The sequence below is a fragment of the Loxodonta africana genome, chromosome 21, assembly GCF_030014295.1.
Source record: "Loxodonta africana isolate mLoxAfr1 chromosome 21, mLoxAfr1.hap2, whole genome shotgun sequence".
Taxonomy (NCBI): domain Eukaryota; kingdom Metazoa; phylum Chordata; class Mammalia; order Proboscidea; family Elephantidae; genus Loxodonta; species Loxodonta africana.
In genome coordinates this window covers 26,052,096-26,064,550 of record NC_087362.1, presented here as the reverse complement: position 1 = coordinate 26,064,550, position 12,455 = coordinate 26,052,096, and positions in this window count along the sequence as shown.

The window sequence follows — 12,455 nt, the reverse complement described above, 5'->3', positions numbered from 1 at the left end:
CCATTTTATACATGATTGAGATCATAACATTTACAGATTTTTTTTACATATTTTTATTTTAAATTCAATTAAAAAAAAAAACTTGTGCCTAATGTCTGCCAGTAGATTATGAGCTTAATGTTTTCAATCTGTTTTTTAAACTGAGACAGAGTGAAACAAAATGAATGTTCTGTCCCCATGTGAACTCTAGCCTGCTACTCAGTTCCTGTTTTAGAAATCAGGCTGCGTAATATTGTCATAACTCCTTTTGTTAGGAAGATCTGAAGATAGCCACTTGTCTTAATGGTACATTGAATTAAAAATAATTATCACCAAAATAATTGCAATTGATGTACTGTGATAGCAGTAGTCCTCATAAGGACTTAACAGGGATGAAGTCATATTCTTACATCAATGCTGGGATATAAAACCTAACATTATCTCTTAATTTAATTGGTGACCCTGGGGGACATATCCATTAGAAAGCTGTTCCAGCAACCCAGAGCTGGAGCATAAGCCAAACACAGAGGGGTGAGTATGGGGGACCAAGTTCTGCGTTCTGCATTCTGCCTCCCTGTCACTACATCATGTCTATGACAGGACCCTCCATGGCTGTAATAAGCCTCCTTCCTTGTTTCTCCCTCTGTGTTCCCTATTCTACATCCTTCCCTCTCACTCCTGCCAGGACAAGTTATAGAAGATTTAATAATCCTGATTGTTGGATGTGGCTCCATGCTCCACAGAGTTTGCTCCATGGATCCCACAGATGGCATGCAGGAGGGTTCAGCACAGACAGCAGGAGGACCCACCACAGTCACAGGTCACAAGATGGCTCAGCCATACCTGGAGACTGGCCACCTCCAGGCAAGCTCTGTGATTTCCCATCCCCATCACCAGGAACTAGGAAGACCCAGTGACTGTCACCCAGCTCAGTCCCTTGTATTCCCCCACCCCCCATGCAAATCTCTCTGGGGGTTTTCTCAGATATCTGGGTGCCAGGTTGATCTGTGTGGTGGTCTTCATCCTTCAGATGGTCAATCAGTCAGTGTTGACCCTCCTCTGCCTGCTGGTTGCTTCTCTGGGTGTCTCAGGGGCTCTAGGACCTACAGAGTCTTCCATGGAAGAGACTCACCATCATGTCCTTCTCCCCAGATGCTTTCTCCGAGCTGAGACTACAGATGTCAGGCCCAGGGCTGGTGAAGTCTTCCCACATTCTTTTTCCCATCTGCTTTCTTTCTGGATTCTCTGTCACAATCAGTGGTTACTGCTGGAACCAGATCTGCCTGCCTCAGGAAAGTACTGCAGTGGTTGCTGAAAATGTGCTATAATAGAGGCACAGCCAGTGATCTATCTCTGAAGAGTCAATTACCCATTTCCAGGGACATGTCTAAAAGTAGTTCTCCCTACAGCTGAGCTTTATGACTGCCAAGGACACAGCCATGTATTACTGTGTGAGAGTCACAATGGGAGAATCAGTGCAAGCCCAGACACAAACCTGCCACTGCGAGGGGAGTGGACTGCAGGGGCACTTAGGGCCACCAAACAGAAGAGGTGCAGGGAGAGGTCAAGGAGGTGTTCTTGTGAGCACCTTGGGCTTCTTCCCCTTCCAGCCTGTTTTCTACAACCACCTTTCTCTCCTTTATTTCAGTCACACTGAGACATCAGGGTCATTCATAGTCTACCTTTTTTTCTAATCAGGGGGTGCATGAAGCCATTCAGCACAGGCTCTCTCTCCCTTTACTTGTTTCATTGGCTTAGTTCTAGGTCTGACTTTTTCTAGCTCATCTGAATGACAGCAGCCAAGATTCTGGCTTGCTCAACTATCCCATTTACAAAGGCACACCACAGGACCATGCTGGCCCGGTCAAGAACAATTGTACCATCTTTGTATAGATGAACAATTTGGAAATCTAGTGCCCAGGCCAGTGTTCTGTGCACAGAAAGTGAGGGGAGTTAGGGTGAAAACATGCAGAGAGGCAGGAGGAGCCTGGGCTGCAGGGCAGGTGCTGAGCATGCAGGAAGCACAGGGAGTGCAACATCTTATGGGGAGGGGAGGTGGAAAGCTGTGCAAAAACAGTCACAGCCATAGAGCTAGAAACTATTTCTGCAAAGCTGGGAGCTGGGCTGCGGCTTCCAACTGACTTGCTCAGCATTTCAACACATAATTATTCTGACTTCTTTTGTGTGAAACTCTAAATCCAAAAGAAAGTGGAATCATCTTTAGTAGTTTATGTTTTAATTAGAGGAGAGATATTGAGTATATATACCACCTGATAAAGGTGTAAGCACAAATAATAGGAAATCCTACTAGGGTTAAGGAAAAAAAGTTATGAAACAACAATGAGTAGAAGTGGTTTCACTAACCAAGTTAATCTATTTCAAATATGCAGTAGAGCCCACAACCAGATGTGAGCCACGGGAGCTTTGTTACAGGAACTGGAACACACATCAAGGACAGTAAATTAAATACCACATAGCACTTACTCTACATTAACTTATAAAGAAATGACTTATAATGAAGTTTACTCCAGGCAATGAGAGACCTGGCTGTTTTTGTCAGTGGCTAGAGGCTGAAAACTGTGGAGACCCCATGACCCATGCATTTGAGGCACAGCAGAGTAGGCTGGATAGTTGGGCCTGATAGGCCATTCACTACGGCCAGAGAGGCTTCCTCTAAGTACAAGGGTCTCTGGATACTAGATTTCCAGTGCACACTCAATTACCACTGTCAGTATTAATGACGCCCAAGTAGAAGATATAAGGTCAGTTTTAGAACTCATTTTGGTAGTTGTTATCACCGAGGAAATATTTACTCTCCAGGAAATGTGGTATTTGTTGCTGTTAGTTGCTGTTGAGTCAGCTCTCAGTCATGGAAACCTTGAAAAGACATACAGGAATATAACATAAATTCGAACTCAGAGCTATCAGGCAGATTACTTCAGCATCTGATATATTTATATATACATAATTATTAAAAACACTTAGGCTCTTCTCTCATTAAAATCATGCCAGAACAAATGGGATAAAAGACACCCCTGAAAACATATACATGTAAACATAGACACACCAAAGCATACATATTAATATGCATATAGTAATACATACAGTAATGTGAATGTACACTAACACACAGACTCACATAAAAACATTTGCACACTAATGCATACGCTAACATACCCAAGCGTACTAAGGCACACAAACACAAATACTAACACATATTTTAATGCACCACATTAGCACAATACTCACACAAACATGCACACATTACCCACCCGCACTGATAGAAACATACAGATGCATTAGCAAACAATTTAACACACAGAGAAACAGATGCTAACACACACTGACATTATGACAATAGAGAAAACAAAGATTAGGGCACATGCTACTACACACAGAACAAAACACACCAGCCCTTATAATAATGCAAGTACATTAACACACACAAACACATGCATACATAATAACACACACCAACACGCATATACACACATACACAATTATAAGAACAGGAAGGCTTGGGGGAAAGATATTTTCTGTGAAGGTAAAAGAAATATCACACTAATTTAAGAAATCTTTTCCTAGGCTTCTATGCTTCTTCTCAACAGATGGGCCCTATGATCTGCGGGTCCTCAACGCCCTCTGTAGCCCTACCTCTCCCTGCAGCGAGGTTCTTGTCTGGTCTCCAACTGACTTTCCCTCATTATGTCCCTTGTAGGATAATACACGATCTTGTCCACAGCAGTCACAGAGGTCAGTTGCCGGGAGAACTGGTCTCTGGCCATGTCTCTAGAGAAGAAGACTCTTTGCTAGAAAGCCAGGTTGAGGTATGTTCACTACTTAACTTGTAGTGAGCTCTGTAGGTGCACTGGGCAGAAAAGCCTATGTCCAGACCAGGGGACACAAGGCAGGAAGTGTAGTGAGCCTCACGGAGGAACTTTAATACCTGGAAGAAACAGGCCCTGCTTCTTCCAGTCCTTGTATCAATATTCACACTTTCATTAATCCTTCAACTTTCCTTCTCTCATTCATCAATTCTTACATTTATACATTCTACATTCATGTATTTCATGAAAATAACATGACTGGACATGGCAATAGAGCTGCCTTCAGAATGATTTGCAGAAGGCACAAGATCACCATGAACAGAAGGAAACTCTTTATCCCAGGGGGCAGGTTATACTGAAAAAAACTTCTGAAAGCTGCCCTCCAGTGGTGATGTGTCACTGAATCCTGGAATTGTGGCTGAGATGCTACAAATAAATAGCGGTGGAAAGTACAGCACATTTCTGTCCTTCCTCACTGTGTGACCCTGAGGATTTGGACTCATACCTCTGAGATTCAGTCTGAAGAGATATAAACTGGGAATCATGGAAATAACTTTATGTGTGAACTTTATAGTAGGAACCAGTGATGTTAGATATTATTATCACCGTAATTAGTTTTGTAAGCACCCACTGGGAAGGAAAGAGCACTTCCATGAGCCCTTATCTACGAACATTAGGATTGCACAAGGAACACCTGCTCTGGTCCTTTCCTGACCTGTGTCACCTGTGTTACTGTAGCATGTCTACTCACCTCAGCCCAGTGGCCTTACTCATACATTGATGGGTTTAGACCCGTATGTTTCTTATAATTCCTCTTCTCCACATAACTGAATAAACAGAGCCCCCAATATATCACATCTTTACCTTACTGTTCACTATTTGTTAAATAAACGAAACAATAAACCATCCCCATCCCTGAATGTAGGCAATAGGAAAGTCCCTAGAGATAGGATGAGGTGATTAACAGGAAAAATCGGGACCATCTGGATAGGAGCTAGAAAAGCAGGTTGACCTGCTATGGGATTGTGGAATAGAAGACACAACATCTGACATCCAGGTCCTGATGGTTCCATTATTCACCAAGGAGGCTCTGGGGCCTGAGTTTGCACAGAGGAAGTAGTGCCTGTCTTGGCCCTCAGGGGCTGATGTTCCAGAAGGTATATGATATAAAAAATTGGCTCTCAGAGGAAAAAAAAGTGTACATATGTATGTATGTATGTGTGTATATGTATGTATATATCTCTATATGTATATGTACATGTACATGTGTATGTATATATATGTATATGTATAGATAGATAGACAGCTATACACACATACATTAAAAAAGTGGGCATATGTTCTCGTGGGTGTGGATGTCTTCCCAGGGTCTGTTCTTCCCCAGAAAAGAAGAAAGTATTATGTTACTAAGACTGAAAACATCTTTTGGCAATTACAGAGATCATCGAAGACAATTATATCTGGTATCAAAGAAGCCTTGTAGTGTGGCTGTTAAGCTCTTGGGAGCTAACCAAAATGTCAGTAGTTCAAATCCACCAGATAACCTATGGAAGAGGGAAGATATAGGAGTATTTTCCATTAAAATTAACAGCTTTTGAAACTGAATAGTGAAATTCTACTCTGTTGTATGGGGTTACCGTTTGTTGGAATCGAGTTGATAGCAACGAGTTATACCTGGTGTCTAGACTGAGTTGAACTTGTCAGAGACCTAGAAGACAGAAGACACTTGTGAATAAAAAATAAAAGAGAAAAAGATTTAAGTGAGATGTTTTTGAAGGTTAATAATGATGAACCCACTGAGAAGAGCAAGTCATCGTGACCAGAGGAAGAATGAAAATGTGGTGGTGGGTTTTATTTTGAGGATATGGTAGGTCTGACTGCTGGGATTTTTCCCCTGTAAGTAGTTTGATAGGAAAATTAAGATGGATTATGAACATTGGGAATGGAGGGGCCAGATGTTTGTGGAGAATTAGGAGTCATCGTTAGAGTCTATAAACATGGAAACCTGAACCATCGTGCGAAACATTGTAGAGTTTCTAGGTAATGTTTACCCACCATGGGTAATGTTTAGATCAATTGAATTTGTTGTAGACTAATAGTTTCCAGCCAGTGAGGCAGAAGAGATGACCTGTTGGGGCACTCGTAGTCATTCAGAAGAGCATTTCAAACGATATGTTGCCTCCTATCCTACAGTACATTGTCATATCAGAGAAATAACCTATAGCCCAAACTCTTCCACAATACTAAGCACCATCATGTAAAAATAACAGAGGGATGCACCAGCGAGAATGGAGAGATGGGTTTTCTCTGTAGAGGGCACAAAATGAAGACCATGGCAAAGCATGAAGACAAAAACAGGATGTCTCTAGAAAAATCTGAAGTCTCTGGTACTTGTAGCAGAAACAATTTTATTCTGTGGTATCCATGCGGAAAATTAACTCCAAATCCAGCCCTGCCAAGATTCATACAAATCTCTGCTTTAAGGGAGATAGGGTGTGATCATATGCAAGGGAAAAATTAATATATCAAATAACATGTGAATATCTACTGAGCTAACTAGCATATTTGTCTTTCCACAAAAAGAAAAGGGGGGTGCGGAAAACCAAAGAGCAAGAAACAAATCACAATCGACATATCATCAAATGAGATTCATATATGACACATGTATTGGAAGTATAAAATTAAACACAAAATTTAAACTCACTATGATTATTATGCTAAAAGGTCTAAAGTAAAAAGTAGACAGACTGCAGGGCAATAGGTAATTTCAGCAGAGATAAGAGCTATCAGTTCAACTCCTATGAATATTTCCAAAATAGTTGAAAACAGAGACTCAAAACAATCCCTTCACACTAATTTTCATGGTAACATTTTTCACTTACAGAAAGTGAAACAAGGTGGGACCAAGATGGCTGACTAGGTAGAAGCTTCTGCTTATCCCACTTGGAACAAAGACTCGAAAAAACAAATGAATCAATTACTTACGTGACAATCTATGAACCCTGACCATCAAACACAGAACTAAGAAGTTGGACTGAGCGACAGGGGAGGGAAAAGCCACATGCTGAAGCAACTACTGCTTCTGGAGCAGTGTGCCAGGCCGCAGCCTTGAGCCCTCATGGTTTCCTGGTGCTAGAGTGGTGGGGCTGATTGTAGCTTACTGAGATGGCACAAGCACAGACACAGGCCTAACCCCTGCAACCAACCACAGAGAACCCAGCCAGTGCATGCAGACTGTACACCGACAAGCTGACAGGCAAACAAAAAAACACAGGGAAGCAACGACTGGTTTTGGACCCAGGAACCCAGCATCCCAGGTAGAAAAACTTTCTGCTAGGCTTTGGACTAAGCGTGGTGGAGCTGTTTGAGGCTTCCTGAGATGGCGCAAGCATGGGATGCAGCCCTAACACTTTGGGGCAGTTTCGGAAGGATACAGCCAGTGCACACAAGTTACACATCCCTCTGGAATCTCAGAAAAAAACTGTTCTCACCAAACAAGTTAAGTAAATTTGTCTTTCTTGCTGCACTACTCTCTACTATCTATCTGATCCCTCCCCTTCCGGCCCTAACCAGCTCATTAACATTGGAATTCCCTGGGCCAGAGAGTGAAGTGCACTGCAAGGTTTTCTTTCTTTCTTTCTTTTCTAACCCATTCTCCTGGCCTGAGAAAAGCAGCATTCAACAATCAAAGGAAAAATCCTTCCCTGACTTCCCTAAACTGGAATAACAATACAGAACCAGCTCCATCCAGGCATAAGAGACCCAGAGCCTTTGGCTTTCATCCCTACAGAGAACCAGGTGACTCTTATAACACAAAGGCATTTCTGATAGAGATCTGACTGTAAAGGTTTTAGCTGAGCAGTGGAAAGGCAAGTTTTGGAGGTCAGATACCTCTCTACCTATTAAACAGAGCCCTCACTCATCCACACCAGGGAACTGAGGGCTGAGCCTCCACCCACAATAACTAGCCACCTGCTAAAGGGGTCTGAGCATAGTGACACCTACCAATTTATAGAGGTACAAGCATTGGGTGGCTAAGGTACAGGTGCAGAGCCCACCCACCAGAGAGCTCTAGAGAATAGAGCCACCCCTACCTCACTGATACTTGGGGTAAGGCTGTCAGCATCCTGCCTTCCTCTGAGTGTGACCCCCTGCCGCTACTAGAAACTGGCGCATACAACCATCACCACTACTCCTCTAAGTTAATAAAATAGGTGAGAGCATATACCACACACTAGGTGACCCGGTACCAGGACACCTGAGCTGATCCTATTCAAGAATGGTGAATGGACTTATAGTCTTCTATACCTGGTAACGGCTCAGGCCATATGGTAACAGGACATGAGTGATTCAAAAGCTACAGCAATCAAGATAGCACAATCTAGTAGCCCATCTGGGTGTATTGTAACAAAACAAAACAAGAAGAAAAGACTCAGGGAGCAAATATAAAAGTAAACATTGTGATATTTTATAGATGGCTCGGAGACAGCAGTCGATATCAAATCACGTAAAGAAGCAGACCGTGATTGCTTCTACAAACCCCCAAATCAAAGAATCAAAATCATTCCCAGATGTGGATCCATTCCCGGAATTCCGAGATATAGAATATAAAAACTAATATACAAAATATCTTGAGACATCAGGGATGACCTCAGAAATGAAATAAGGCAATCTACAGAAAAAGCCAAGGAACACACAGATAAAGCAGTTGAAGAAATCAAAAAGATTATTCAAGAACATAGTGAAAATTTGAATACCCTGCAAGAATGCATAGATAACATTCTGAAATTCAAAAGTCTAACAATAAAATTACAGAATTAGACAACTCAATAGGAAGAGGAGCAGAATTGAGGAATTGGAATGTAGAGTGTGGGAGATGGAGGATAAGGCAAATGAGACCAATATATTTGAAGAAAAATCAGATAAAAGAATTTTCAAAAAGGAAGAAACCCTAAGAATCATGTGGGACTCTATTAAGAAGAATAACTTGCATGTGATTGCAGTTCCAGAACAGGGAGGGATAACAGAAAATACAGAGAGAATAGTTGAAGATCTGTTGGCAGAAAACTTCCCTGGCATCGTGAAAGATGAAAGGGTATCTATCCAAGGTGCTCATTGAACCCCATACAAGATAGATTCCAAAAGAATATCACCAAGGCATATTATCATCAACCTTGCCAGAACCAAAGATAAAGAGAAAATTTTAATAGCAGCCAAGGATAAATGAAAATCACCTACAAAGGAGAATCAATAACAATAAATTCAGACTCCTCGGCAGAAACCATGCAGGCAAGAAGACAATGGGATGACAGATAAAGAGCACTGAAAGAGAAAAACGGTCAGCCAAGAATCATATATCCAGCAAAACTCTCTCTCAAATATGAAGGTGAAATTAAGACATTTCCAGATAAACACAAGCTTAGAGAATTTGCGAAAACCAAACCAAAACTGCAAGCATTACTAAAGGAAATTCTTGGGTCAGAAAATCAATAATATCAGATACCAACACAACACAAGGTCGCAGGACAGAACATCCTGATATCAACTCAGATATGGAAATCACAAAAACAAAATATGATTAATTAACAAAAAATGGCCCAAAAGAGAATCATTGATGTCATTATGTAAAAGATTACAATAGTCAAAACAGAAGGACCAAATACAGGAAGCATAGGTCTTAAATATGGAGAGGAAACCAAGGCGATATAGGGGGATACAAACTGGGTTTTTACTTTCTCAAATAAGGGTAAATATTGAGGTAGCCACAAAGAGGCCTAACAATTCCATACTTCAAAACAAAAACCAGGATAAACATAATGACTCAGCAAAAATAAATTCAACTCCTATGAAAAGGAGGAATACACATTCTGCAGAGAAAAATTTCTCAGCACAAAAAAGTAAGTGGAAAAATGAAATTGTCAACAACACACAAAAAACAGCATCAAAATGGCAGCACTAAATTCATAAAAAAAAAAACAACTTACCTATAATGACGCTGAATGTAAATGGACATGAAACATGATCCATCTATATGCTGCCTACAAGAGACACACCGTAGACATAGAGACACAAACTAAAACTCAAAGGATGGAAAAAAAAAATATCAAACAAACAGCAATCAAAAAAGAGCAGGAGTTGCAATATTAATTTCTGACAAAATAGACTTTTAAAGGTATCTCCACCACAAAGGATAAAGAAGGACACTACATAATGATTAAAGGGACAATTGACCAGGACGATATAACCATATTAAATATTTATGCATCCAATGATAGAGTGCATAGAACATTAAAGAGGAAATCGCCAAATCAATACCATTCACAGTAGCCCCCAAGAAGAGAAAATACTTGGGAATAAATCTTACCAAAGATGTAAAAGACCTATACAAAGAAAACTACAAGGTACTACTGCAAGAAACTAAAAGGGACCTACATAAGTGGAAAAACATACCTTGCTCATGGATAGGAAGACTTAACATAGTAAAAACGTTATTCTATCAAAAGCCATCTATATATACAGTTCACTTCTCATCCAAATTCCAAAGACTTTTTTAATGAGATGGAGGAATAAATCATGAACTTCATATGGAAGGGGAAGAAACATCGGAGAAGTAAAGCATTACTAAAAAAGAAGAAGAAAGTGGGAGGCCTGACTCTACCTGATTTAGAACATATTATACCACCACAGCAGTCAAAACAGCCTGGTAGTGGGGCAACAACAGACACATAGACCAATGGAACAGAATTGAGAACCCAGATATAAATCCATCCGCGTTTGAGCAGCTGATATTTGACAAAGGCCAAGTGTCAGTTAATTGGGGAAAAGACAGTCTTTTTAACAAACGGTGCTGGCATAACTGGATATTCATCCGCATAAAAATGAAATAGAACCCATACCTCACACCATGCACAAAAACTAACTCCAAATGGATCAAAGACCTAACCATAAAATCTAAAATGATAAAGACCATGGAAGAAAAAATAGGGACAAGGTTAGGAGCCCTAATACATGGCATAAACAAAACACAAAACATTACTAAAAATGCTGAAGAGAAACAAGATAAACGGGGGCTCCTAAAAATCAAACACTTATACTAATCTAAAAGACTTCACCAAAAGAGTAAAAAGACCACCTACAGACTGGGAAAAATTTTTCAACTACGACAGCTCTGACTAGCACCTGATCTCTAAAATCTACATGACTGCTAAAACTCAACCACAAAAAGACAAACAACCCAATTAAAAAATGAGCAAAGGATATAAACAGGCACTGCACTAAAGAAGACATTCAGGCAGCTAACAGACACGAGGAAATCCTCAAGATCAGAGAAATGCAAATTAAAACTACAATGAGATTTCATCTCACTCCAACAAAGCTGGCACTAATCCAAAAAACACAAAATACTAAATCTTGGAGAGGCTGTGGCGAGATTGGAACACTTATACACTGTGGGTGGGAATCTAAAATGGTACAACTACTTTGGAAATCTACTTGGTGCTTCCTTAAAAAGCTAGAAATAGAACTACCATATGATCCAGCAATCCTACTCCTCGGAATATATCCTAGAGAAATAAGAACCTTTACACAAACAGATATATGCACACCCATGTTTCTTGTTTATTACAGCACTGTTTACAACAGCAAAAAGATGGAAGCAACCAAGGTGCCCATCAAAGGATGAATGAATAAATAAATTACGGTATATTATATGCATTGATAAAGAACAGTGATGAATCTTTAAAACATTTCATAGCATAGAGAAACCTGGAAGGCATTATGCTGAGTGAAATTAGTCAGATGCAAAAGGACAAATATTGTATAAGACCACTATTGTAAGATCCTGAGAAATAGTTTAAACTGAGAAGAACGCACTCTTTTGTGGTTATGAGGGGGGGAGGGAGGGAGAGGGCATTTACTGAATAGATAGTAGTCAACGACTACTTTAGCTGAAGGGAAGGACAACGCTCAACACAGTGGAGGTCACCACAACTGGACTAAACCATAGCAAAGCAGTTTCCTGAATAAACCGAATGCTTGGAAGGCCAGCGAAGCAGGAGCAGGGGTTTGGGGACCATGGTTTCAGGGGACTTCGAAGTCAATTGGCATAATAAAATCTACTAAGAAAACATTCTGCAACCCACTTTGAAGAGTGGCATCTGGGGTCTTCAATGCTAGCAAGCAGCCATCTAACATGCATCAATGAGTGACAAGTCACCTGGATCAAAGGAGAATGAAGAACACCAGGAATACAAGATAATAACGAGCCCAAGAGACAGAAAGGGCTACATGAACCAGGGACTACATTATCCTGAGACCAGAGGAACTAGATGGTGCTTGGCCACAACCGATGACTACCCTGATAGGGAGCACAACAGAGAACCCCTGAGGGAGCAGGAGAACAGTGGGATGCAGACCCCAAATTCTCAGAAAAAAGACCAGACTTAATGGTCTGACTGAGACTAGAATGAACCCTGTGATCGTGGCCCTCAGACCTTCTGTTGGCCCACTACAGGAACCATCCCCAAAGCCAACTTGTCAGACATGGATTGGACTGAACAATGGGTTGGAGTAATGCTGGTGAGGCGTGAGCTACTTGGTTCAGGTGGACACTTGGGACTATGTTGGCATCTCCTGCCTGGAGGGGAGATG